Source organism: Neodiprion virginianus, chromosome 1 (assembly GCF_021901495.1).
Source record: "Neodiprion virginianus isolate iyNeoVirg1 chromosome 1, iyNeoVirg1.1, whole genome shotgun sequence".
In the NCBI taxonomy this organism is placed as follows: Eukaryota; Metazoa; Arthropoda; class Insecta; order Hymenoptera; family Diprionidae; genus Neodiprion; species Neodiprion virginianus.
Genome location: NC_060877.1, coordinates 17,479,294 through 17,502,537, shown reverse-complemented (window position 1 = coordinate 17,502,537; position 23,244 = coordinate 17,479,294).

Below are 23,244 nucleotides of genomic sequence, written 5' to 3'. Positions count from 1 at the left end.
AAGCGATTTTACCACTGCGAGGAACAAACCGATACTCATCCCAATTGGAAATCGGAATGAACCGGATGGTAGCAGGAAAAACTTGTTCTAGAAAAAACCAGGAATCAAACTAACTTTCGAAAATCAAGCGAATGTTCAGCCACCGACACGTGGAAGAAGGAAAAACGACGAAGATTCGGACAACCAAAACCAAGCAGCTGTTCAGCCACCAATTACGTGTAAACGAAAAAAAAAAACGATGAAGATTCGAGCCATCAAAATTTCAACGGTTTAAATTCAGCACTGGAGAACGAACAATTACAATTTTCTAATTGTACATTCAACAACTGCGTTTTCAACATCAATTTATGTAATTGTAATGAAGAAAATCGGTCGTGAAATCTGAGAAAATCTATACAATTTATTTTATAGTTTATTGATTTGTATTTAGAATGTATGATATTTTTGTGTTTTTGATTTACTTTTTCAAAATTTTTTCAATGCCCGCCCTGACCAGCAACACCTCGGCTTCGCCTCGGCCTTGAAAAGTTGGGTTAGCGCGAGTCAGACGTCAGTTGTTATTGGCGAAATGTTAAATGTCACTTGACATTTTTGTGCGTTGCATTTTTTAATTAATTATCATTAGTGAACGTACTTTCGGCTACAGGACCAAGAAAAATAGTATACGACCCATGCCCCGAATGCTGGATGCCCTGGTCGTGTGTGATGTAAAGGCCGAAGGCGAAGCGGCCAGGAAATCCAACTTTCGGGCCTAGGGTCGTAATGTACTATTTTAGGCGCTAATTAATTATTGAGCAATATTTGTTATTGTTACGAGAGTTAGCATGAAAATACTTTAGGTGCCGGCTAGTGTGTTTGACACACTCGTGGCGGCGCTACCGCTTGACACATTTCCCATCATGCATTGCAGGATTGAAATACCTCCCTATATATTATCTTACCGTGGATGTAAGGGCGAATATGTTTGACGGAATAAGCAACCGCTGAGAATTCCTTCTCTGACACCAAGTAATTGATTTCAGCTTTTTGTAACACCCTCGATGCATATGCGATTGGCAAATCTGCGCCATCTTTATCTTGACTGAGTATTGCTTCCATTGCATACTTTGGAGCGTCGGTCGTTAGGTTAAAGGGTTTTCCAAAGTCGGAATACTGCAGTATTGGTTGCCGACACAGACTATCGCATAGTGTTTCGAATGCAAATTGATATTCTGCTGCCCATAGGAAAGGGCTATTTTTCTTTAGCAAATTATCAATAGGCATAGCAATTTTTGAAAGGTTAGTAATGAATCTTCGGTAGTAGCCTATCAGGCCTAACTTTTGTTTAATCTGTTTGGGATTCTTGGAAACTGGGTAGTTTTTTATTGCTGATATTTTGTCCGGATTAGGTTTCGATCTATTTTGAGTGATGATGCGACCTAGATACGCTACTTCTTTACGCTGAAGTTCGCACATATTTGGCCCAAGGGTTAGTCCCGCATCAGACAATCTCTTTATGAGTTTCCAAAATTTGGTTTCATGCTCCTCCAAGGATCAGGAATAAATGGCTATACCATCCAAATAGACAAACATACCGGTACCCGGTAATCCCGATAGAACCTGATCTATTAAGCGTTGAAAGGTAGATGGGGCATTTTTTAAGCCAAATGGCATTCTAGTATACTCAAAATGGCCGTGAGTAGTCAAAAAGGTGGTCTTTGCGCTGTGATCGGGATGCATTGGAATTTAGTGGAACCCGGAAGCCAAGTCGAATGTTGAGAAATATTTTGCGGAGCCTAACTGGTCTGGAATATCAACGATATTTGGTAGCGGATGAGCGTCGCCATTCATTTTTTCGTTGAGTTTCTGGAAGTCGATGACCATTCGCCATTTATTCTCGCCGCTAGCATCTGATTCTTTGGGGATGATCCAGACCGGAGAATTATCAGGAGACGAAGAATGTGTTATAATGTTTTGATCAAGGAGCTTTGTCACTTGTTTTTGTATTTCATCTCTGTGTACTCTTCGGTGTCTGTATTGTTTAGTATGAATTGGTGTGTCATTAGCAGTAGGGATCATATGGCTAACTAAGTTCGTTTGTCTCAGGTTGTCTCCTGGGAGAAAAAATAAATTGTTTAATTCGATGGCTAGATTAATTATTAATTGTTTTTCTTCGTCATTCAAATGGTCCAACCGCAGCTTTTCTTTCAAAATCTCGAGGCGTCTCCAAACGTAATTAAGGGCTGTGGGAAGAACGCGTTTCTCGTTCCTTTGCTTATTGTCGTGGTTCTGTGCTAGTAAGACTTGTACTCTGCCTGCAGTACTTGTATGCGTAAGGTGTGTGTTGCGTTGAGCGTGGCAGTGCTCGCGAGTTCATCGACTTCTTCTAGTGTTACGGCTGGTCTTCTTATTTCCACAGCTAATTGGTTGAAGTTGACTGCGTAAGCGTAGGCAAATCCTTGTTGATTGGTAACCAGGGTTTGTCCCAGGTATATGTTAGCGCCTACTTCCAACTGTTCTATGAATCTTGTTTTTACAGAGGGATGCGAGATTTTTAGCGCAATCACCTGAGCCGTTCGTGGTGGTATTAATATGTAGTCCTCGTCTAGCAGTTTGAATGATTTGCTAGTATTATGAAAACGATTTCTTGACCTTCGTAAGTTGTTGTGTAAATATCATTCTTGGATATGAAGGTCATAAACAAAAAACACTTTTTTTGTGTTAACGCTTCAGCCCGGATGGGGGCCCTCCTCAGAACAATTTATTTCAGAACATCTGTCACGAACATAAAAAAAATTTTTATAATGTACAACAGATAGTTATCACAAAATTATATATGAAAGGTTTATGTGATAAGCAGGATTGTTTGCGCTAATATAAATAAGAGGGATTACCTCATGATGAACTGGCACTTTCAATTTACGTAGAAAAAGAACCAACGAGTAGGAGTAATGAATGCGCGTTAGAATAATCGAATAAACCTCAAAATATTCATTTAAAAACAAACACACACACAACGGCTGCAATGCGAAACTCCCAAGCATTCATCATGGTTGGTAATTGAATAAAAACACACAATGACAGTTTTTTGGTTTTGAGACTGGAACACTTTTGAACATGTGGATCGTCCGGAGTGTAGTGGAAGGAGAACGATTTCAGTCATTATCAGAGCAAGCACAGAGTCAACGGGTTGAATAGAAATCAGATAATGTTTAGAAAATAAAATCGAGAGGAAGCTCACTCGGTAATTAATAGTTATGTTGGGTGTATCACAGAAGTGTAAATAGTACTCAGATGTTCAATATCTTGTCTTCAATTGACAGAATCGGGACGTGCAACGATATTGCACATTTCTAACAATAACCTATTGTAATACATTGGTTCAACATCTGAAATGCTGGCTTGAGAATAATTAAATGAATGATCAAAATCGATAGCGTGCCTAGTCAGCGCAGTATAATTATCCTCATGCTCATGGATATTGCGTTTGTGTTCAGTTATCCTCGTGTGTAATTGCCTACTTGTTTGACTTTGGTTGGTTGGTATTAGCACAAACAATCCTGCTTATCACATAAACCTTTCACATATAATTTTGTGATAACTATCTGTTGTACATTATAAAATTTTTTTTTTTGTTCGTGACAGATGTTCTGAAATAAATTGTTCTGAGGAGGGCCCCTATCCGGGCTGAAACGTTAACACAAAAAAAGTGTTTTGTGTTTATCACCTTCATATCCAAGAATAATATTTACACAACGGTTTGCTAGTATTGTTCGGTATCATTTTTTCTGTATCGAAAGATAACGTTGCATTTTCGTTCCGTGAAAACATCGATCCTAAGATTCCGTCTTTTTGTATCAGGAACAGATCCTCGGCTAGATCGAATATGTGAAGGTTGTCACTGATTCGAATGCTAGTTGTTCCTGATATTATTATTGTTTCATTTATAGCATTGGATCTTACCGTCGATAATTCGCAAAGAACATGCGGATGTATTGCTCCGAGTTTAATTATGTTTACACCAGCACCGGTGTCGACTATAAATGTGCTGGGTTGTCGTGTGAGTTCACCGGTGGTTATTGGAACCTTCGGTGTTGTGTGAGAGCTGTTGTGAGAATACGCGGTGGTGTTTTCGTGTTGGTTGTATGCCTGTTAAAGGGAATAACGCCGGTTTCGCGTGAGATTAGGTAGTTGCTTTTGGAGCAGATAGTCGCCTTTTCCGAACGTAAAAAGTCTAAACTCAGTATACCGTCTTCGGTGATAGGGAAGGAGTTATCAACAAGATGGAATTCGTGTCGTGTATTAGCTAACTCGACGTTCAGACGTCCTATCGTTCTGATGAATTTTTCTGTTATTCCTGAAATCTGCCTAACGTCTGTCTATGTGACGTGAACTCTTAGGTCGATTCTATCGATTTTTATCAAGTTGATATCAGCGCTGGTGTCGATTATTAGTGTCACGTACCCATTCAAAAACCGTGGGCATTTTGTTCGAATATGTGGAGGTCCAGACTCGACTAGTTCGCGGGGTTGTACGGAGTTGACGTATGGTTTGGACGCTGCTTCATTCTGAGGGAGGTCAATGCGTCTGCGCGGCCGTCCTTGAACTCGTTTAACTGGCTCGCGTTTGCTGAATATTTGCGGTGTTGCTCTGCTTAGAATGAAACTTCTGGGTGGACGCCTGCATTGCAATTATCGTTTTAGTAATCCTGTTCGACATGATTAACCCTAAAATTCGGTCGCAAAGGATTTGGTATGTTGTACCGTTGTGAGCGTTGACTGTCATTTCGCGTCCAATCTAAAGGCTGGTTTATCGGGTCTCGTGCTCGATATTGGGTGTTGGGATTGTTCTGTTGTTGATTAGTGTTGTTTTGGAAAACTCTTGAATCTTGATGGACATTTGGATTCTAAGGATATTGAGAACGGTTTGAACTGTTACTATGACCAGCCTTCTTGCAGTATCTACAAAAAACTAATACGAAAGGTCGTTCAGGACAATATTCATTCATATGATCGGTTAATTTACATTTACTTCATTTTACACGGTTCTGTTGTTCTTGGTTAGTATCACGGAACGAGGCTAGTTTAAGTCTATCTGATGATAGTTTTGCAGTCTTTGTGCAGTATCTATAGCCACTTGTAGCATTTGTGGATTCTCATGAGCCACTCATATTTCTAATTCGTCTAGTAAACCTTTTATAAATTTTAGTCTTTCAGTTTCTTTGATATTTTTCTTTAGCACTTGAGCATCACTGATAGACTCTGAGGTTTCTGTTGATTCGCACGCTTGTCTTAACAGATGTTTTATTTTAGCACCGTAATCCAGAACACTCTCGTCTCGCCTCTGTGCCGATTGTGCGAGGTCTAGCTGGACATCTGGAAGATGTTGTTTAGATGCGTAGGTCTGTTTTAAGGCAGTCTAGCAGATCTCGAAGAGAATCCGGGTCATCTGACTCAACATATTTACTCGCGTTGCCTTCGATTTTCGTGCGAATCAGTGGGGAGAATAAATCCAGTACTCTGGCTAAGACAGCTTGTTATTCGCATTCTACTTTAGTCATGAATTCGGATACGGGCATACCAGTGCCATTAAACGTGGAAATCAAAGCCGATGCATTTTTAAGAGGCAGGTGCGGCAAAGTGCTTGCGGTAACCATGTTGTAAATTTTAACCTAGGATTCGTCGACTTATAAAGTGAAGATGAAGAGAAGGAATAGAAGAAAATGTCGCATTCTTCCGTGAGGATGTTCGTATAGCGATTTCGTGTCGGCAAGCGGTAATGACGTCGATGTGCGTTGTGTTGTACTAGAAGTCGTGAAGAATGAAGATGTCCTCGTAGTAGCAGCAGGAAATAATTTTACAACAATATCGACTTGGAGATACGGATTTGTTTGTAACGTTCGTGCGAATCAGAGATCGTTGATTGCGTTGAACGTAGAGTATGACTTTCAGAGTGTCCTCGACACCATCACACAGTACTATTACTTTTGTATTGACATTACTGAGCTTGGACAATTTGGAACCGGTCTATCAGATGGCACTTTATGCGTAGCACACACGTAAAATTGTACCACTGGATTCCCGGAAAGAGAAGGCCACCGCTGCCACCAATGTTACGTCCGTGAATGTGGTTTACTCCCGAGCGGTAGAAATAACCTGATTTGGTTTCGCTTTTAGGTACTAAGCAACCGGAATTCGTATTGAGGATTGAGTAACGTTGAATTTATTGGTGATATCAGGTATATATTTGTTGCAAGAAGTCAAGATAGGGGTAAGATTGAAGTGTGTTGTACGGAGTTATTTAAAAGCTTTAGTTCTGAGGTTCTTGAGAGTTAGGATACGAATGAATACAGAGACGAAAAACGTACGGGTGCAGAAAAGATGTAAAGATGCTGGAGGAAGGGAATAGAATTAGATGAGTAAGCGTGATAGTAAATGCCCGTGAGACTAGGTAGAGATAAGAGAACAGGACAGAGACCATGATATTCATATAAGAACTGTGGGAGAGTTAGCGAGTAGGAAAAATGGAGAGAGGTAGTATGCCGGACGTAACACTTCAAAGACCGGTCGAAAGTTGATGCTAAAGCTCTTTGAAAATTGGCTTCATTCGACTGAAATGAGAATCTGTTAAAATGTTGGGTGTTGGAAGAAACGCAGAAGGTAGGTTTATTTGATCACTTTTATTATTTCGTACATTAGAAATAACACTGAAATTTGGTTCTATCAACAGGTGATACGGCCAAAATAATTACATCTCTAATATTAACTGTTCGATTTATCATACGTACACAGATCGTCGCCCCTTTCAAGTAACTGAGTATCTTTCTCACTCTCTTGTGATTTTAGGCGGTAATATTGAATTTCATTACTGTTGAAAATGAGACATTAAACCGAGCGTTCAAGAAGTTTGAATATCTCACTATCTGTAACGGAACTGTGAATTTTTTTTTTCTTAAAAATAGTTCAACAAAATTTACCAATAGTGGTTAGGTGATGTATTTTTTTCGATCAATAAATTATTGCTACTACTATTAAAATTTTCCAATGATTATCAGAGTTCATTTCACAAATTTTCAATGATGGTCGATTAAATAAATGAAGGGGTCCTATTACTCAAATTGAAAATTCAAGTAATATTAGGTTTATTAAAATGATTTCTGTATTTCGTGTTAGTGCGGTTCGAAACAAAGAAAATTTAGATATCCTGTAACAGAAGTTGAAAATCAACTTTCTCGAAATGCGCCTTAACGTCACAATTAGCTTCAAATACAATCATGTTTTAGAGTAATGTCAGAACATTATTACGAGAATATTGATTCATCGGATTCAAGATTGTGTCCCTTGTTCCATCAAAATAAATGAGTATCTAATTTTCAACGAAGTTCATGAAGATTTTCTTCCAAATAATGTAATCCGATACAATATCTTGTTCATAGACCTCCGAACATCACCTTGTAACAAGGATATTTGAAAAGAGTCTCTGTGTTGCAGAAACCATTATAAAATTTTTGGTTTTCAACTCGTGCCACTGAATAACTTCTACGTTTCAGGTTGCATTTCCAATCTCCGCATGAGGATTTTTTTTGTTCCAGACAATGCTAATATGAAATTCACAAATAATTACGTTAAATGGAAATTCACAAGCTTTTAATCTTAGCGTAGGACCCCGTAAAGAGTGTAAAATTGAATTTGGTTCTAAGCTATCGATAAATTGCAGGATAACTCTCTGATCCAGATTCGTAATAAAAAAGTTAGCGAGTGAGTAAATCCTACAGCAGACCAAGTGATTCTTAGCAAGGCAACGTGTTCCAGTAAGTGAATGCATTCTGTACACTTTACTGGGGTTCCACGAGACCGAAGCACGTATAATAACTGCAACTAGCTAGCCAGATGACACCGTCAACTAAGATTAACTTTAACTAAAAGACATTTTGAACTGAAGTTATTTAACATTTCTAGATTTAGATTGGTTCAGTTTGCCTAGCAAAATTCAACCGTACAATCTAATTAAGGACTTGAAAGACTATTTATCTGAATTTAATGTCAAAGAGAGTAAAAGTAAGCTTCAACATGAGATACCAAATAAATTTAATAAAATTTTTAAAAAAATGCTCGTCAATAATAATGCTTGAATTAAAACGGTGCACAGAGTGATTCCTCGGTAGAATGAATTGGCAGCAATAGTTAAGTAACAAATTCATCGCTATTGGCTTGATCAAAGTAAAATGATTGAATATTCAGCCACTATGATCTGTAGTGTATCCCGCTCTTCAATTTTGCCTCAACTGATGTTTAGAAGGTGGCGATGGCCTGATGAAATTCATTCTGGCACCTGATGTCTGACGGAACAACAAAGTTCGATGGTCGTAATGATTGCACCGCTCGAGAAACCGCGATCCTTGCCACCTAAGCGTTTTGACCATCAGGTAAGGCATAATTTTTCACGTGTTAATCAAAGTTCAAACTTCGAGTCTGCTGAAAAAAATACGAATTTTATCATTGAATGCATGTTAAAATATTGTAATTGTCAAAGATCACTCAATTACAAATTTACCTACATGCTTCCATGCCTGACAAATTTAGTCTTGCTTCGAAAATGAATTATTTCTTACCTGAAAATATTAGAAGCTATTATTATCAAACAGGATCTTTTGATATTTTTGGGCACAACTCATTTCCAATAAAATGCACGAAACATAAATCGTTAATGAGACGCATTGCCACCAGACATCACCTGGCTCAACGCTCGAAAATCACAATCACAATCACAAGTTACGGATCGTTCGATATCGTTTGACATATTGCTTTTGTGAATACCATTTGTTGAATTTGTATTGTTGATTTTTTTCATAATCCACATTTTTCCGAAAACAACAAAATTTTTCGAATTTCAAATTCACAGCATGATCGCGAGGTTACTGAAATTCGTTCACCTGAACCGTTGAATACGACGTGAATAAACATCGCTGATCACATGGCGGAACTATTTTCATATTTTCCTACGTAATGATGTCAAGGGACATCGATTTCTAGAACTGAAACTCAGAAACAAATCACCACGTGATATTTAACCAAAAAGTACGTATCCTAATTCTGTGCATACCGGCGACACTGCGAGGGCGCGAAAACCATGATTCTGATGGGACCAGAATTCTATTGGATGAGCGCAACGATCGCGACTGGTATCAGCCAATACAATCATCTGTCTCTAGAGTTTCGTAACTTTTCCATCCGAAAATATATCCAATCCCGCCCGCGTAAATTGAGCACTTTGCAAAAAAATCGCGCGTCTCTAACCACGTGTCTGATAATTACCTCGATCCTTTTGTGAAATTTTTTATCAGGTTTATAAAGTTAAAATGCCTAATTACAAGTGTTCTGTGCAGAAAAAAGTGGAGTTGGTGAAGCATCACTACCACGGCCTCTCTTACCAGAAAAATAGGGACCATTTCGCCGTCGGACACCCGAATCAACCGACACCGTCGTTAGCGACCATTAGAAATCTGGTCCTAAAAGTTGAAGAATCGGGAAGTGTCGACGAGAGAACCAGAAAAGTCTTCCAGCCAAACCGCCAGCTAAGTTGGGATACCAGGCTGAACATCTGCGTGACCGTCGAAGGGGATCCGTTCAAGCCGATCAGTCGCAACGCCCAGGAGTTAAAAATATCCAACGCGTCGGTCAGAAGAGTATTGCGGAAAGCTAAGTACAGATCATGAAAGTTTCAAGTCCATGAAGAACTCTTGGCTGGTGATAACGATAGCCATTTTCGCTTTAGCCAAGAGATGATGGAAAGTCTGAATGCAGACAAGGGCTTGTTGAGTCGTATTTGTTTCTCCGATGAAACTACGCTGATACTAATCGGGAAACCGAACAGGCAGAGCACCAGAGCCTGATGTCGAAGTAACCCTCGTCTGTTCATTCAGGCCGGCACGCAGTGCCCGTTGAAGCTCAACGTCTGGCTTGGCGCGATTATCAATCGGCGAAAAGTACCTCCGGTTGCTGAGAGACAGAATCGTACCGGCTCTTAGGCTGATTGAAGAAGAAATCGTGAGTGTATTTCATCATGTAGAGCTGGCGTTATTATTAGCAAAGTGCGTGTGATTTTAAAATCAATATTTTTCATGCTTACTACAAGTAACGTATCTTTATCGGTGTTCAGGGCGAACCTGTTTGGTTTCAGCAGGATGGAGTCCCACTAAACTTCACACGAGTGGTGCGTGATTACCTTGACCGACAATTCCCTAGACGCTGGATTCGTAGGGCAAGCCCGGAGGTCGAGTGGCCAGTCCGTTCACCTCATCTCGCTCCCTTGGACTACGGCTTGTGGGGCCATTTGGAAAATGTCCTGTATGCTCAAGGTAGGATTAAAGACTGTTCAGTGCCTGAGCGTCGTTTTGTGCCCGTGTCATTGCGACCTCCGTGCGAGCCACGCTCGAACGATTCGTCTCCGCAGGGATGCCAAATCTCGCGTAGATGAGGAGGCGAGCGCGCATCACGCATTTTTTAAAACAGTCGAGTTAAGTCGTCCGTATAGTGACGATCGTGAGTGACGCCGTGCGTTCTCTCGTACCACAACCAAAAGACGAGAGGCCCAAATATCCTCTCGTATACGTTCGCTCTACGGAGTAAGGTAGATGAGTACGGCCCGAGTGTCTCTCATTCTACACGGGACCGAGTGCCCATACACGCATACCAAGGGTCTTGCACCCTTCCATCATACAACGAGCCCGAGCGCTCTTGGTGTACTACCAACACCAATCATACTCTCATACACGTTCACTCCTCGGAGTAAGGCAAATGCAAATCATACGAAATTCGATCGAATCGAATAAAACAAAAATCGCAATACGAAACGCACTCGAGATCGCGGTGGCATGAGCCAAACGGGCTGTAACCGGCATATACCCATTCATATACACAATCGACACATGCTTTATACGTTTACAAATACACGTTCATACTTCGTGGGTTTTTATGCCGCAAGGCTTTTCCCACAAGAGCCAATAAACATTCATAATCCGATGGCTCAAACGCGAGAGATTTTTTTATTCAAGAAACCTCAACCTCTATCCTTCATACTAATAAAAAAGGTTCAATTCAAAACTACGAGGCAACTTCGCCTATGAAGAAGCTTCGACTATACAAAGACCTTGCCGCACTGCAAGCTAGAATCTTGAACATCCTGCAGAACCTGTCTCCGGATATCATATCCAACACGACAAATGCCTTCTACGACCGGCTCGGTTACTGCGCTGCAACTGCTGAAAGACATTTCAAGCACTTTTTGAAAGGCAACCAGTGGTCAGACGAGGGGTGATCAGGAGAGCGGCAATTGGTCTCCCAGAGTTGCGGGATGATTGTCTTGTAAGTTATTGTTTGGTTTCCTAATTTTTCCTTGATAACATGAGTTACACTGTACTATTAATTGTGTTCTTTTTCTCTTTATAGTCTTGGATATCTGGTGAACCCTCTTTGTTAACGGAACATTGATTGTTGTACAATGGAGCTATAGAAACTTTGTCAACTAATCAACGATGTCGGCGAGGGTTTTCGTGAGTATTGCGTCGAGTACGTTTGCTGTTAATTGCTACACTTTGTCCTCCTCACCTTCGCGTTTGAGATAAATAATTTTGTCATCCCTTTTTACTCAGTTCTTCCTTTTATCTCATGTTCATCGGCACTAATTACTGACTTCTGGAGCACGATACCGTAATGAATTTACTCTAGAGATACCTTCTTCTGGGTCTCAACCATTTATTTATTTTTAATTTTATGTTAATAAAGAATCTGTTTACAATGAAATTGTTTTCACTTACCTACCTCTCTTTGTCCAGACTCCCACTTGTTAATGACATTTCACATTGAATTTCAGATTTCTTCTTTCAATCAATAACACCCAATTTCTGTATCATTTGATATTTGCTTTTCCGTTGAATTCTTAATTGTGTCGGTTGAATATCTTCCGATATCAACCACGGTATTTTGCTGATCGATACTATTCTTCTTAGACAATTCACGCTACGTAAAAATAAACAGCAACATAATCTGAATCCACGGCTTTACGCGCGACAGATTTATAGCTCTTCTCTCATTTTGTGTACGTTGGCCCCCTGTTCAGCACACAAAAACATTGCCGCGGGGCGATTTTACGGACCAATGGGATTGAATTATTTGACGCATATGCATTGACTGTATAGATTCTAAAGGTTCTCCCGGTATAACATTAAATTATGTGGTATGAAAATATATGTGTATTTAAAATAATATGTTATATAATAATATGTTAAAATATATGTGTATTTAAAATAATGTGTTAATCATGCATACATTATCACATCACTTACACATATAATCAGTCAGCATAATCTCATATTCTGAATATGTCATCTATATAGTATAATAATACTGCTAATCATTCATGCATTTGATATCAGAGATTTTACCTATCACAGTGAGTATATACCCTATATAACCTCAAGGTCGTTGTATGTATTTGTTACATGCAACAGATATGGAGTCAGAGACAAGCTTTTACAGAGATATTCGAAGGATTCGAATATTGACGTATTGGCGAGCGATAGCGTCCGCAGCGGTATTGTTTTTGATTCCTCATCTATTTGCGAGGCATCTTCAGAAGAACAAGATCCTCAGTGCCTAAGTTTCACAATTCCGGTTTTGCGATCCGATTTCGAAGAGTTAGTGGCTGACCGATTGTACAAACGTACAGACAAAAGAAATAGAGGTTATCGCCAGCAAAAGGTGCTGAAACCGCGTAAATGGCAAGAAATAATTACCCACAGAATTCGGGATGCAACTCGCATTAAATGTGGTTTTAATTTCCAAAACCACTTTCGGTCTGGTGATGCGAAGTCTGGCTCCATAAACGGTACGTATTATTTCTTTATCATCACAACAAATTATGTTCACCTACCAATAGAAATACGGAAGTACTGAGATTGATATGCTAATATTTCGGACAAAAATGTGTTGAATCATGTTATAATTATTATTCGAGCGATATAATTCCTACAGTAGAAATGTACCTATCTTCGTTCCATCAGAATTGTTCCAATAGTCATCACATTTGACTCAACATTTTTAATAAAAAATATATACACCACATATCGCGTCGGTAATCAAACGTAGAAGAAGTTAGCAACCGAACGCCGCAGGCCAGAACCGAATGCGGACAATTAGTCTCTGAGGTAGCTATGCGCACCGTGCGTCTTGTACATATATCTACTCGTCCACCAAAGCCTTTCCCACATATTTCGAGCTGCTAAACCGAAGGAGAGATAACTTGAGATTTCAATAAGACAATAATTTTCCGAGTTGAATTAATTTAAATAAATCCATGTAATTCAACTTAATTTTATTCATTTAATTTTCTTTTGTTTAATTAAACCTAGTTTATTCCAATTCATGAATATCAATCTCTTCTCGATAATAATCTATTCTAATTCAAGTGAGTTTGAGAAAATTTAAAATTATTCTCTTGGATTTCCTGTTCATTTGCATTGTATTTTACTTTCTTTCATTCAACTTAATTGCCTTAATCCATCTTAATTCACTTCAATTCATTTTTAATTTTTTCTAGATAATTCACTTCAATTCAAGTGAATTTGAAAGAATTTAAATTCATTCTTTCGTATTTCCTGTGATTCAAAATATGTATATTTGTTTCAATTCAACTTGACTTCTTATTTCAACTTAATTTTTTTTCTCTGTAAGGAGATAATTCAGTATGGTTTATTTGCTAGTAGATTTTTGTATTTATTATTATTCTTGAGAATTATAAAAATCGATTGTGCTCCATTATCGTATTTCCGACATTAAAATTTATTTCTACTGGATGAGAAATTTTCCCGTACAACGAAACCGAAAGTTTTTTCGCAAATTTATCAAAAGAAACAAGAATTACGTAATCAAGTGTATTATCCATTGTATGTTTTGGAATCGTTTTCTTTGGATGTACAGATATGTGCAATTGCGGAAGTAAACTTCGCTGTGTCATACGAGATGTCGATGAAAATGACAATAATATTTATTTCAATTGTACCGTGACAAAAGGGTTTGGTACGCGTGGTAAAAGGTACCTTCAAGCACCAATCAGATAAGAAGTAGCCAAAGATCTGATGCACAAAGCCGTACACGTTTATCGGGCGAAAAAAGCAAACGACTTGATGTCAGAAGGGGATTCAGAACCACCGCACCTTCATTCGGCATCAGTTTTTAGTGTTGCAAAATATGAATATATCGCCAACGAATATTTGGATCGGAACCCATTGAAGGCAATTGCGGTTATGAAGGCTACTCATCTAAAGAATGTCATCCACAACATCGGATACGACCCATTCCGTGTTCATTACTGGACGAATTATCAAACGCAGAGCTTCAGAGCGAATTGTAATTGTTCCGTTGCAATTGATGCCACTGGAAGTATCATAAGAAAAATCGAGAAGCCGGAAAAAGCACACTTTAAACACATATTTTCATACCAGTGTGTAATTAACTGTGATGAAGAGCAGTTTTCAGTGTGTCAGATGATATCCGAGAGTCACCATACCAATGCGATTCAGTTCTGGCTTATGGAGTGGATCCGGTCCGAAGCTCCGATTCCTCGTGAGATAGTAACAGATGCCAGTAGAGCTCTATTAACTGCAGTCATACGTGCGTTTACAGCATGCAGCACAATTGAAAATTATGCAGATGCATGCAGATTTGATGAGCTGCCACCGTGTTACGTACGCATTGACGTCACTCATTTTATAAAACCTTATGCCTCATTCCTAAAAGATATTCCACAACGTATTGAAATCTTTTATCTCGTTGCAATTGGGAAGTTAGTAGTTGCACGAGATATCTGGGAAGCTTGAAGCATTGTGAAGAATATAATCCTGGTTTCGCGCTCTGAGACAGACGGTGGTTTAACTTGTGGACGGAGGTCGCAATGCGAAGAAGGAAATCGGCTTTGAAAACATTGATCACTGAAGTGAGTATAGACATTGGACAAGAGACTGTGCTTGGAAGATCGAATGAGACCAAAATGAGGTTGAGTAATTTGGTCGAGGGTGTAACAGTCAAAGTGCGTAGATTTTTTTTCTTATCAAAATAATTACCGTCACGCAAAGCTTCTTCTTCACATTCAAAATTTAATTAGCTTTAATTTTACTAATCACCGACATATGTGTTGGTTTAAAACTTATTCGTAAATTCAATTAATTTTCCACCTTTTGTTGGTTCATAGTGCAATGATTTTTATCATGACGCTGCTGCTGTAGATGAAATTGTTATGAGTGACAACTCGGCGAACAGCAATTGGTTTACGTGGAGGGCAGAATCGAAGTGGAAGTGAATAACGCTCTAAAAGACGTTGGCCATCGTAAAAATGCTCACTATCTTCCGCGATTAGCAGACCGTCTTTTGAAAGACGTTAAACTGATCCCGCTCTGGTCAAACATTTTTCGCGATAAGTTTGGCTACGGCCATGTACCGGCTTCCAGTGCTGCAGTAGAGGGAGAGTTTAATAAAATCAAGATCCACCTCTTAAAATATTGTGCAACGCCAATCAGGGCAGATGTCTTTTCGCAGAAGCACGTAGACTATATAAATGGCCGTATTAAGATAGCTATTTCTAAATTAGCTCGTGAAGATGATTCATCAGTACTTAGACATCAAATAAAGGACATAATCAGGGACGAAGAAACACAATCCAAAATATATTCCGATCAATGTTGTGAGTTTTTGATTACATTTTTAATTTTACTACACAGTCGACTAGTTAGTTCTGTGATTAACCTATGCTTCAAAAAATTCAATCAAATGTCAGTCCGTTTGTTGGAACATATTAATATTGTGAGTTTAATAACATTAGAATGATAAATTCAATTGAATAACCTCCAAATACATGTATAAATCACAAGGATAATTTAAACAAATTCAATTTCCCAATGCAAGAGTAATCCGTAATTTTTTTTAATTTGCCGACAGGAACGTTATTCCTCATTGAAATCATTGACACATTACAAAAGTGAGTTGAAATTGAAGTTTTTTCAAGTATACTGCAGAAATGTCATTGGTGATTGGGTTATTTTTAATGACAAATCATAAAAGTAATGAGTAATTGTATTTTTGTTAATTAAAATTTTTTCAACATCGATTCAGGCGTGCAGGAGAAATCTAAAAAAAATCGAGGATATACGATCGACAGCGTCTAAGGCTTTAGAAAAAACAAATAGTCCCAACGATGTTGAATTAGATTCATGTCCTGCATGTACCACTCATGGAAAGCCATCAGGTGCACAGTTCTGTGTCATATGCGAAATACCAGTACATGCTCTACGCCAATATTCTATCCCCGTGGAAAATAGCGAAGAATAAGGATATGGACAACGTCGACTTTGCGTTGCCTGCAGCCGTACGCGAAGCGTGCCGCAAATACTTGCAACACGTGAGGTAGAAGATTGGCGGGGCTATGGTAAAGCATCGGAAATGAAGTCACGAAAGGCACGATATTTGGGCATGAAAGCAGATGAAGTCAGGGACAAGTTGTTGTTCGAAAATCATAACGTTATGAATTATGAAAAACGGCAATTCAGGCACTCTACAGTCAGTTAAAATCGGAAACGAAAAAATATGCCTCTACAATACGTGTGCTTTCGATAGTCTCCTCCAAATAATGTTGTCTGCGATCTGTGATTGGCCATTGTTGAGAGAAGCAGTAAGTAAAGCATAGCTTTTTGTTGTGGTGATAATTTCGCTCACAATCAGTTAAAGTTCTCTGAATTGTTCAGACTGTTCCCGTCAACAAATTTAGAAGTCCCTTACCTTTTTTCACGAAACTTCGGTAATGTTGGGCAGCTGTTACGACTAAAACCTCCCGAAATTGTGCACCTTTGATATATGAATTTCAATTCAAAAACACATTGTATTGCTTCGATCTACACAAATAATCAGAAACTGTAAAATGCCATTTCCGAAAGTTATATTTGCTAAATTTACGAAGCATAGTTGACGTTTGAAAACTCATTTAAAAAAAAAAATATACGTCTTTTCCTGACTTTTTCTGATAGACAAAATTCCCTAACCATTCTCAATTTGCCCAGTTTTGCCGGTCGGTCTGCACCCTGTGTTATAATGTTATAAAGAAAAGGCAATGAATCACTATCACTAAATATTTGCAACGAAAAAAAAGTCTGAGGGAAATTGCCTCATTGGCTGAATACATTGGGTATCCAGTTTCACTAAAATTTTTATACGCAATTCTCGATATTTCGTTGTTTAAACATAATATGTAACGGTTATCACAGATGACTGAATCGAAGGAAGGGAGCCCTTTCATCAAGATGTGCTTCGATATTTTTGACAAAGGGCTAACAGCTTACTCTTACAAATCACGAGCCGCGATATTGCTTGAACTTTTCAAGAAGGACAGTGACGTCACACGCGGTGAATGCCGCCTAATTGACTGCGCAACAAATGTTGGTTACTTGGCTGGTGTACTACTATTTAGAAGTAAACTGAGCTATAGAGAAAGGTCACAATGTGATAATGGATGCCCAACTCGGGAGAAAACGTTGCCCATTATAACAATTCAACGAGCAACTCTATGCAATGGACAAGAATTTAAAAATGTTATTCTGGACCAGGTTAGGCTCACTGGTCAAAAGAGATGTTCTTTAAGATCATACTCCGGATGGGAAACAACAGAAATATTGGCATTAGGTGAAATTTTGCATACATAATTACCTACTTTAAAGAAGTCATCGAGACAAATTGATCTTGCGAATGTCGTAAAAATCTCGTTACGGCAAAGTAAAAAATGGTAATAGTAACTCAAGGAATGACGTAATACAATTTTATTTATTTATGGAGTTGAATTTCGGAACATAAGCGTACTCCAAGATAACGATACCAGTTTTAAAATTTTTATTTTGTGCCATTACAAAAAATATACGTTACAGGAAAGAAAATGCTAATGAGTTTTGACCAACTGTGGCTAGAAAATTTAGAATCCGTTATTGCTCTTTTCGATTATGCTTATTCTTCCTATACTTTCTTGTAACTATGACGATAATATGATCGGCTTAACAACAATTAGTGCTAAAGCTTTATTTAATTAGAAAAATACAATGAACCAAGCAAACTGATTTTGCGTTTAATTGCCAGAAAACGCAGTGACAAGTATAACTGACAACTCAAATCGCGCAGAATAGTTACTCATGTTACATTATTTTTTTGTGATTCCCACAATACCTAAACAGTTGTTATGAGGATACCCATTCTAGAAGGTGGCCTGTTAGATTTCGACGTTGATGTATACATCTCCAAATATCGAAGTTTACGTATCGCAAACGGAACAATGGGCTGAACAGACCCATTCTATATGCAAATTTAAACAAGAAACAGTTCAATGCATTTTTATTTGCCGCAGCAATCAACAAATTGCATGAATTCTACAAATTTACTATTTCGTAATATACTATTTCGTGGAATCCATTCAATCCATGGTATTTCTTTATTTCTGTGTCAAATAAAAATGTATTGAAATGATTTTTTCTTCAGAATTGCGTATACAATGGGACTGTTGGGCCATTTTTCGCGTTTGAGACACGTGGACTTGGATGTTGAGAGATATACGATACGAGAACGTCGAAATCGACTAGTGTACCCCTTTCACTTTTATTTTCTACTACTAGAAGGAATGATAGTGGTTTTCGCATTGAGAGTGATGATTTACACCCGAGTGCAATCAGCCGCATAATAGTTCAGCGGAGCCGGCACGAGCGCTCGGCATGATCGCACAAGGTTGTAAATCGTCACGCTCGTAATGCAGACAATTTTTTTGCTCCAAGTACACGAAAAATGGGATTCAAAGAACAATGTTATATGTCATATTTTCAAAGGCTATGATGATTTTTTCCTGAGGTTCAATTACTCTAACGTTTATAACTTCAGCCTCGAAAAATAAATCGTTATTTCACGATGTAAGAATTGTCTGGTATCTATGAACACGTGATTAAACATTATTAATACTTATTTTAACCTAGTCTAATTGCGTATCTATGAACAATATACTTGATATATTGGTGTACATATTCTGAAATGTGTTTTATGTTGTGGGATTCATGTTGATTGATTCAATCCATTTTTTCTAAACCATTCCAATATTGATGTTACACGTTATGTCCAATTGTAGATGAGCTTGTGTTATTCGAAGTATTCGATTTCGAAAATGACGATTGGCCAATAAAGCTTGGCCAAATACCCAAACGGTTTGTAAACCCTGTATCACCACGATTGGATATTTATGAACTGGTGGGTCTTGTTCATTACAAGGGCCCAGGAATACGAACGCGTACGTCCGATGAGGGAAAGAAGAGCAGGCTCCTAGGCCATTACACGGCGATTTCGAGACGTCGAGGAGAATCTTGGGTCGAATACGACGATACCCATGAAAAGGATCTCCGATTAAAAGACACATTCAATGCTAATCCGAAAATTTTGGTTTTTGCGCACCAAAATAATAACAATTAAATGTGATAATGTAAGCAACCGTGCCCGTGTGATGGGTAACAGTAGTTCCGAGAATTAACAGGAGCACTATGAACATACAACCGTAAAATTCTAATTTTATAGATCAGCATGCTACTTGAACCACATACTTGTCTCGTGATTTTGAAATGAATTACAGATTCTGCTACAAAAACAAATTGGAGATACGGTACATCGAGAGCAACTAATTCGCGGATCTAAAATCAATTTTTAGCGAATTTTTATATCCGCGCGTTCTGTCATATTTGTGTAGCGTCGTTGACATGGGGGTGAGTTTCGGGTGTTAGGGGTTGAGCAACAAAATCGGAGATACGACAGATTCGCCTGATTCAGTGATTTATTGGTTAAAAACAAAATATACAGTACATTCAATTATATTTCAAGCGTATTGTTTGTACGTGACGACTTGGGGGTGGTTTCCGGAGCAGGGGTTGATTCTTTCAGTTCGGAATGAGTGTATTGTTCGAGCAACTAATTAGCAACAAATTCTCATCATTTTTTCGTTAATATTCCGTCATCCGTTTGCCTGGCTTTGCCAACTTTTTTTAAACTTGAAATCGCCCTTAATTTCGGCGAAATTACTGGAACAACAAAATCAAAATTCGGGGAACAAATTAGCAACTAAAGAGCACTAAATCCCGATATAGGTCATTTTCGATTTTGACGAAGTGGTTATTCCAGCTTAAGAGACGTTATCTGTTCAAGCACTGTGACACACCACCTCGATTACCTTTCACGATAAACATAACCATATCTATGTCGGTGAGAAGCTCGAGTTCGATGCCTGTACATTTCAACATTACATCAAACGACAGACCAGGCGATGTGTAGTAATGTAATGGATCCAGTTTGGACGTCGTCCAACAATTCTGTCGAAAATTTATAAAAACGTGGGCTAATGAAAACACTTCCGTCTGTAAGTACAAGTCCAAATACTCTCTCAAAGTTGTAACGTTGAAAGTTCGCCGTACGTCGCACGCGTGTGAGTAATCGTCGTCTGATATATCCCGGTCATTCAATTTTGAATAAAACTGTTCGTTGGCTAATAAATGTTACTCCTCGAGCTTCTTACAACTGTCTATGTATTCGTACGGGAAGACACCTTTCCTAGTCAATAACCGAAATTTGTTCAAGCTACTGCAGAATTTACGTGTTATTGTTTTTTGACAATCTTCCAGATACGATGATAATTTATCGAGGCTGCTAGGCATGAAACGGCACGAATCTATGAAACGGAACGTTACATCCGTTCCCCTAATGAATTTAGTGAAGGAAATGTACTTTTCTTTATTAACAGGTCAAAGTTTAACAGTACCTTCGAATGACGTTGCCAGGGCTTTGATCAGAAAATGCGAATCGTAACCCGACAGATTGTGGAATATCACTGGGATAGTGTGCGAATTTTGGTAATTTAAATTACAGCTGCGGTAAGCAGCACCACGGTACTTTCTCGTGAAATGACAGTGATCCCGATGTTTCACGTCTGTGGGTGTAAACGGTTTTTCACAAATATGACAGACCGCCGATAAGTCAAATTTGTTGATCTGATTGAAATTTAGTGGTTCCATCGTTACAACAGTCTTGTAGTATCCCTCTAACGAATGTGCCAATTCCTTCAACTCATTCACGAACCGTTGGATGCAAGTTTCTCTGTAATTGATTTTGAATTTCGAAAGCGAATCGTCAAACGCACAATGTACATAGTTAGTTATACTATGCGGAAGATGCTTCTGAAAAATTGTTCTATTTTCCCGAAAACTGTCATGTGTGGGCTGCAGTAGACATTCTAGATCTGCGTACACGCAGAACGGAACGGTTTCTTTGTGTGGAAAATTTTCGAATTTGAGGATCTTGTCCTCTTCTGCTGTTAAAATAACTTTGGTATTGTTCAAATTCATGCAATCTACATTGTGCTTTGTTAAACATCTTTCAGATTGAAAATGAGTAAAACATCTATCACATAACCAAGTACGACGTTTATGTTGAGAAATTTGAGAATTTGTCAATCGTGATGTATTCCGAATCCATGAAAAATGATGTGTTACGTTCTGTTCAATATTTTCCATACCATCATCACCGTCATCCTCGTTTTCAGTCTCTATTACTGAAAGATGGATTGTAGGTTTATCAGACTTGTTTCAGCTTAGATAAATGAGTACAATTTCACTGCACTTTTGTTTTTCCGTACTATCTATACCGTAAACGCTAATTGTAAGTTTTTTAAGTTTCTCAAATTTTGGAATCTGGTCTAAAAACATTGGAAAATGCAAACCGTCGTATTATAGCACTGAGCTGAAATGTGGATATGAAGTGATTTCGCTGGGATTGTTGTTGGCTGGAAAAAGGGCTGCGGTGACCGACCATAGAAAGCAATATGAGCCGCTGTTACAGATGTTGACAACGGCCTTCTCATCTTGAATATCTTTGGATAGTGGTGTGTATGTGAACACACCGCCTCGTAGTGGCACGTACTTGTTGATATTCACAGTCAAATTGATTATTTCAGTCAGCGACCAACCAGAATCTTCCTCTTGAAAACCTTCCACCTTGGCCAACACTTTTTGCTTTACGTTGTCTTTAAACCACCCGTGTGCGTCAGCTGGCTGTAGGATGATCTGGTTACTGGTGTTAAAATAATTCATTTCTTCAACAAGTTCGACGTGTTTCGTTACATTCAATTCACAACACAAGACACAGTTTGCTTTCAAACTTCCCATTTTGCGTAGCATTTTCTCCAGTCTTGCAACGACGAGGTGTTTCTCATCTTCCAAAAACCTGTTTAAATCTTCATGCCGCAGATTGGTAATGGCTCCCGTTCGAATTCGGCTCTCGGAAGCTATCTCCAAATCTTCCCACCGTATTTGATCGCTTCTTCGTCGGCTCAATAATCCGTCACCCACTTTTTGAAATTGTTGAAATTTGGCTATCAACGATTTCATAATTCCAATTTTAGTCATGATTCTTGTCTTCTCCCCGATCGTTAAGGCGTTGTTGCGTAAGATTTTATTCAAACGCCTGGTATTTTGGGTTCCGAATCGGATTCATTTTGCAATCTCCGCCGGTGACGATTTTTCAATCAAAATCTTGTACGCCGTGTCCATGATTTGTATTAATTTTAAACACTTTTCGGAATTCATGTTTGCTTCGTCTCCTTTCGATCACGCACTTAGCAAAGATAGAATTTCAAAGCTTGCTCTAGGATGACCGCTTTACGCTGACACGGTTCCTTTCATGAGTAAACGACGACGTGACCCACACATTGTCGAAAATTCGTGAGCAGCCGTATGCAATATTCTGCAACGAAAAAAATTTCAAGATATTTCTCGAACGAACCTGCTGCGCGTGGAAGATGGCAAAACAGTTCTTGGAACTTGGCGAAGAAGTTTCGCACGCCCCATGTACGAGCGAGAGCTGTGAGAGTGAACTAATCGCTAGAGTTATACCAGAGATGAGTAGGGAGATCTCCAACGCTCGGCTTTTCGTGATACCAGCTAGGTTGGAGCGTCGACGTAACACCTAGGCGGCCACGCACCGAAGGTGGCCCATTTCCGACCTGACACCTAGGCGGCCATGCACCGAAGGTGGCCCACAATCGTGCATATATAGTGTGACGTGGTATTTCGTACCCCGTCACTTTCTTTAATTATCGCATTCCCCTAGGTGCAGATATCGCTAAAAATAACGAAAGCACGTCTGAGGCCAATACTCCAAA